General features: G+C 39.5%; 1 long non-coding RNA gene across 1 annotated transcript; it reads left to right on the forward strand.

Moving 5' to 3' along the window:
- The first annotated feature begins 417 nt into the window (after nt 1–417).
- On the forward strand, nt 418–5,566 carry LOC124171606. Its single transcript, XR_006867867.1, has 3 exons — nt 418–508; nt 640–759; nt 5,124–5,566. It is a non-coding gene; the product is annotated as an uncharacterized LOC124171606 (long non-coding RNA).
- Nucleotides 5,567–6,526: the final 960 nt, after the last annotated feature.

Below are 6,526 nucleotides of genomic sequence, written 5' to 3' on the forward strand. Positions count from 1 at the left end.
GGATACCAAGGGGAATAACGCGACCGTTGTGGTAGGGCCTGGAATATGCAATTATTAGGAAACCAGTCCTGGCGATGACTGTAACTTTTTCAATGGTTGTTGACTTTCAAATGTACTTCCCGCCACCAGGAGTCGCTAGTTGGCTAAATGGTGTGTCATACGCGTACCTACGCAGTGCCATGCCTCCGCAGATTTCTGTAGGAAGTTTATAGTTAGATATTTCGTGTCTCGTGGAACATAAATATTGATCGCACCGGATGCACGTTAGTGTGAGAAATGAGGCACGCAAAATTATTTTTAAATAAACACCCGACTCCTGATACTGCAGCTAAGAGCAATGTAGCTTCTTACGACATCCTGTTTTGGATTACTGTGCATACGGTGACTTCTGGCCCTATATAAGCGTGATCTGTACACTGGTGGTTAGTCATTAACTCAGCCGACCTCCTGGAGGTGATCCGCACATATCAAGGCGCTGACCACTATTGAAGATTCACTGAGAATCAAGGTGAGTGTTCTCAATATAACATCATCATCGCCGGTCAGTAATCCTAAGATTAGTTTGAGGCAGCTCTCCACTCAATTTTCCTACCAGCTTATTTTTCACACCTACGTATTTCTTTTCTTTCAACGATGTAGCTGTAAATTCCGGAGATCTCCTGTTCTGCAGTACAGCCGAGCATACGGTGACTTCTGGCCCTCCTGGAAGAGAACCGCACGTATAAAGTCGACCACTATTGAAGATCTTTCAGAATCAAGGTGAGTTTGCTCAATATACATCATAATCGCTGTCAACAGTGGCGTAGCCAGGAATTTCGTTCGGGGGGGAGGGGGTCCAAAGCCAGGGGGGAAATTTTTGAAAAACAGGGTACTAAGTAGAGGGTTTTAAAATAATTTTAACACTTTTCATAATCGAAAAAACTTGCTGAAAAAATTTGCGAAAAAATTTGCTGAAGAAATATTTTGTAAATTCATGATTTTTCAATATTTTTTTATGAAGGAAAATGATTGTGTTTTTATATTTAGGGGGGGGGGGGTACGGACCCCCCGAACCCCCCTGGCTACGCCACTGGCTGTCAACAATTCCAAGATTTGTTTGACGAAGTTTACAATTGTGTTTCATCTACATCTACATTAAAGTAAACTATTTAAACTCTCATATGCTAAAGTGTATCAATCTCACTGCTCCTATGGTATCGTGCTATCCCAAACGTACTCATGCTCCTTGGTGCAATGTAGAAATTCGTCGACAAATTCAAAAAAGCAATCGCCTCCGCCTTTCATACCTTCGTTCAAGAACGCTTTCAGATTTTCATTTACACAAGGTCTCACGGAACTTGCTTAAAGCTCGCATTTCGGAAGCTAAACGCCAGTATTTTAGCTCTAAATTTTCGTAAGTTAGAAATCAACAGACAGCATGGCGTGAACTAAGGAATCTGGGGCTGGTACGAAAGCGTTCAAATGTACTGCCTAACCATATTTCTATAGATCAAATAAACCAATTTTTCAATTCATTGCCCACCAGTGGAAGCACCGAGACAATATCTGCCTCAAATTCTGTTGATTTTTCTCTCCCATTCGATGATAAAAATTTCTTCTTTCAATACATCACCCCAGAATGTGCTTTGAAGCACCTGAAGCTCACCAAATCGAACTCCCTAGGGTACGACCAAATTTCAATGATGTTCGTTCACAAGGCCACACATGTTCTACTGCCATATATTCTCAAAAATTTTCAACCATTCTTTATCTTACTCTCATTTTCCAGCTGTATGGAAAAAGGGCCTTATTACACCTATACGCAAGGTCAGTTAACCCGTAAATCCCTCAGATTTTCGACCTATTACACCTATACGCAAGGTCAGTTAACCCGTAAATCCCTCAGATTTTCGACCTATCTCAATTCTCTGCGGCCTATCAAAAACACTGGAGAGAATTGTTCATACTCAAGTTTTTTAATATCTCAAACTGCACGATAAACCTGATTATTATCAGTCGGGCTTCCGTAAAGGCTTTAGTACCCAGACTGCCTTGCTCAAAGTCACACACGACATTCGTCTCGCCACCGACAACAAACTGATCACACTTATGGTATTATTTGATTTCAGCAAGGCATTCGATCGAGTGAACCATTCTCCGCTCTTACGTAAACTGAAATCCCTCAGTTTCTCTAGTTCCGCCCTGAACTGGTTCCATTCCTACTTGACGGGCAGAACTCAAGCAGTCAAGGGCCAGGGTAGTGACATATCTTCTTGGCTCCCGGTCTCATGCGGTGTCCCACAAGGCTCCGTCCTCGGACCTCTCTTGTTCACTCTGTATACTCTCGATCTGACTAAGAGCATCACTCACTGTAAATATATGCTCTACGCAGACGACTTACAAATATATGTTCATTCTACCGTAGAAGAGCTTCCATACAAAATCCACATGATTAACTCAGAAATTCGCTCAATATGGAGCTGGGCTGAATTAAACTGCCTTCAGTTAAACCCAAACAAAACCCAAGCTTTAATTTTTGGTAATTAAAGACTTCTAAACACAATTGCCTCCCAAATTTAAGTGTCGTTTCCACCACTGTGCCGGTTACCAAGACTGTAAGATCTATCATGGGATCAGCATGTGCTTGAAGTATGTAATAAAGGGAATAAGGCTCTTTATTTATTGAAACTATAAAAGAAAAATCTCCCTAATTCCACGAGAATTATGCTTGTCACATGTGTTATCTTCCCCATTATTGATTATTGTATAACCATTATGTCCATATTGTATAACCATATATTACAACCACTAGTCTATAATGACTTACCTATTGTACTTTAAATGTGTTTGCAACGGTTAATTAACTCCTGTGTTAGATTTATATTTGATTTACGTAGAGATGAACATTTGTCCAAATTCTACACTGATCTGAATTGGTTACCTCTTCACAGCCGAAGGGATTATATCCTGGGATCTTTTCTGTTCTCCTTATTCCAAAAACAGACTCCTGTATACCTGTACGAATTATTCATCCCCCGCAAAAAAGTTACTGGAATTTCCACCCGCCGTGCTTTTGACCTTCAAATTCCCCAAGCCCGCACCAATATATATTTCAAATCTTTTTATCCAACTGCGTCTAGATTCTGGAACTCTCTTCCGCCAAATGTAAAGTCGTCACAATCACTTCAGTCGTTTAAAAGAAGGCTGTACTCGTATTTGAAGTCTGGGCTTAATTCAGTCTCCTAAACTCACTAGAGTAATTATCTTAAAGTTGTGATGTTAACAAAAATTTCTACATAAATATGTATATGTATGTGTGTGTTTATTACTGTCTAAGTTAAAACATATACTTCTGTGTTATTAGCATTGAATATTTTACATCCTTTGTATAAATATCAACTACTTGTCAAAATGCCTTTGTTAAGATATAAAACATTTCCTGTATTTTCCATTTTTTTGCTCTCATAGGTTCTACCTAGAGCAAAATAAAAATATTCTATTCTATTCTATTCTACATTAAGGACTCCAGTCGCTTACATTTACAAAGCAAATCCTCAAATGACATTACGACTAGCATCTCGAAAAGTCCTCTACGTTTTGGGGGAAAGCGAATTCCCACATCTATTCGTTCGGTAAAATATTTATTTTAATTTATGGCTTCAGTCGTACCTGGAAAAATAGTGGGGCTTTTATATTATGTTCTCCCTGGAATTCTTAAAGATATCTTTTCTCATTGGCTCAAGAAATATAAGCCAAGCTCACAGCCACCGAGTCTCTAGCGGCTCCCAGCCGTATTCGCTAACGTCTGGGTAAAAACCTTCACCATATTGACTTTGCAGTTTATTCACGTCTTTTCCCGAGTGAGCTAGTTTTGATAAATAACTAATGCTAATGCAGTGCGAGCATGGTGACGCATTTTGCTCGTCAGGTCTCTTACAGAAAACGCTACATTCTTTTCTTTGTTTCTACTCGTTTTTCTTTTAAATACTTTCCCTTCAAATTTATCTTATTCACTGTCTTCATGCTTCATTACGAGTGAATTTACGCAATCAGTCTTTGATGACTGTCAAAACTTTCCTTATATTATTGCACCCTATTGACCTTATCGCGTCGTCATCGTGATTGTGGTCCACTTTTGCCAATAATCTGGTAATTTGATACGCTTTTGTCAATTTGGAGTCAAGTCTTATCAACTGCTGCGCCTTGTGGTGTATGCTGCTTACCTGGCTATACGTCATCGCTTACACGTTTCTAGCTATTTGGGTTTTGATCAGTAAAAAGCTATAATAAGAACGAATTTCATGAACATATAGTACAATCTATCAACACCTTTTAACAAAGGATTAAGGAAATGGCCTTTGATTTCTACAGTATCTGAGTACTTTGCATTTTTGGAACCGTAAATGACCTTCTTTGTATCTGATACTCGGAATAACTCGACACACTCTACACCTCTCGTTAATTTAGTTGAGTGAAAAATTTTTTGCCCATCGGACAGCTAAATTAATGTAATGGACGTGGTCACAAACTCCAAAACTACGTTGATTTGGTGAGCTTCAATGTAAAATTAATCTTTCGTTATTTATTCTGAATATTATTACGCGAATGGAAGACCAACCGAATTTTTTCTTTATATTCCGTAAATGAGCATGGATATACAAGGGCGTACCCAGGATCAAAACTAGAGGGGGGCAAGCCGCGGTCGTTCAAGTTGTAACACGGAAAGGGTTAAGGAAACCAAAATTTCAAGAACATTTTAATAACGCTTTATTAGTTTTTTACGTTTACTTTTAGTTCGTGGCACGTCATCGTGTGGTGCAGATGTACCTGTATTAGATTATGACGTGCCAATTCGAAACTTAGGTCGTACATAAAATACTGATGTGGAATTACAAAGTTTTCTTTACTTTTGATTACGTCAAGTACATTCCATAAAGTCACCCCTGAAACAACTAACTATATGCAGAAGACACCTCCCGAACCAGTAGCCCTTTTCCCCAGCGCGGAAGAATACCCCGACTCCTATAACTTCAAGAAACACTTAATACTTTTTTGTTGTCATTTTGTTTTGGTATTGGCTGTTTTATTTCATCATTTTGTTATTGTGTACTCAATCCCCCTCTCTTCTTTCTTTTCGTCTTTAGTCAACCTCAACTTCAATTTAATCACTACAATGGCGGAGGCCGGAAGTCTTTGGGCGGAAGCTGAATCGTGGGGGGAGTACTGGATAGAGGTGCGCGATTTACCCTGGGAGGCGGAACCCTTCCAGTGGTTGAGCGATCTAGTAGTGTGCGCAGGTCGGCCACTGGAAGTGCAGCATTATAGAAGTAGCTCCGGGATGCACGCCTTCGTCCGTTTCGAGGACCGAAAAGATACGGAGACGGCCCTCCTCTTCGGCGAGCTCCCAGTGCCCAATGCACCCAATGTAAAAGTCACCCTGTGCAACCCAGTGAATGTTATGAAAGACGGTCCGTGTAAACAGTGCACCTTGTAGTGACTCCTTTTTTTTAAACAACGGCATGGATGCTTAGTTTGAATTTGATAATTTTTGTATTGTGTCCAATACAAATATATGATTTAAACTGGATAGCAATGACTGTATTTATTCTGTCTACTACCCTAACCACTTTGTATGTTCTTCTTTTGCTGCCCCTTTCGTGAGTGGTGTCGTGTTAGCGAGGAATGCGTGTTGCCCTATGTGCCCACCAAGGGGACTGCATAAAGGAGGCCCGATTCCGTCCCATAAAAAGCTGATTTCTGTTGCCGATTCGGTCCTATTTTCATCGGTTTTCAAAAATGTCCGCGGTGCGATTATAAGTGCAATGCGATCCACTTTTTTCCCATTTTTTTCAGCATAATATTTACAATTTCGAGGAATAACATTAAGAAGTTATGAATTTGATAGATCACACCATCATGTTCAATCAGTCACTTCTAAAAGTTTTAGGACAGAGTTTGTGGCGCCACTTCTGATTCTCGAGAAATTTTAGTTTCCCCTACTCTTTTTGTTTTCCTTGGCCCCTCGCCGAAAATATTTTGTTTGCACAGGAAGATATATTGACTCAGAGGGAGATGCTACTTGCCAATTGATCATTCTGTTTCGATATATGAATGACTATTTCGTGAGCATTTACTGCATACTAGCTCCGGTTTTGACTGTTGATTTGTGTTTTACGTATTATAAAACTTCTCCTGAAAGCATATACGGTGGCCTTGTGAAGTAAACATACTATAATGATGCTGGAGACTGTAAGATCGAGTCCCCTCGTCGAAAATATTTCTCATATTTTTTTCAGGTCGTACACTCATTTTGTATTTCTTAATTTATTTCATACTGTAGCGGATACAGAAAAAACTCAAGGGGGGGGGGGGCGCAAAATATATCTTGAGTTGTCTTTACTTTTATCGTAATAAAAAATGATCAAGTCACAGGCAGAGTATAAGAAAATTTTATTTAAAGTGATGATACACATGTAAAAGACAATGCCATCTTATAATATAAAAAAGTTACGATTGTGGTTTTGCAATGTTTGGCAATACGGGCGGA

The sequence above is a fragment of the Ischnura elegans genome, chromosome X, assembly GCF_921293095.1.
Source record: "Ischnura elegans chromosome X, ioIscEleg1.1, whole genome shotgun sequence".
Lineage (NCBI taxonomy): Eukaryota > Metazoa > Arthropoda > Insecta > Odonata > Coenagrionidae > Ischnura > Ischnura elegans.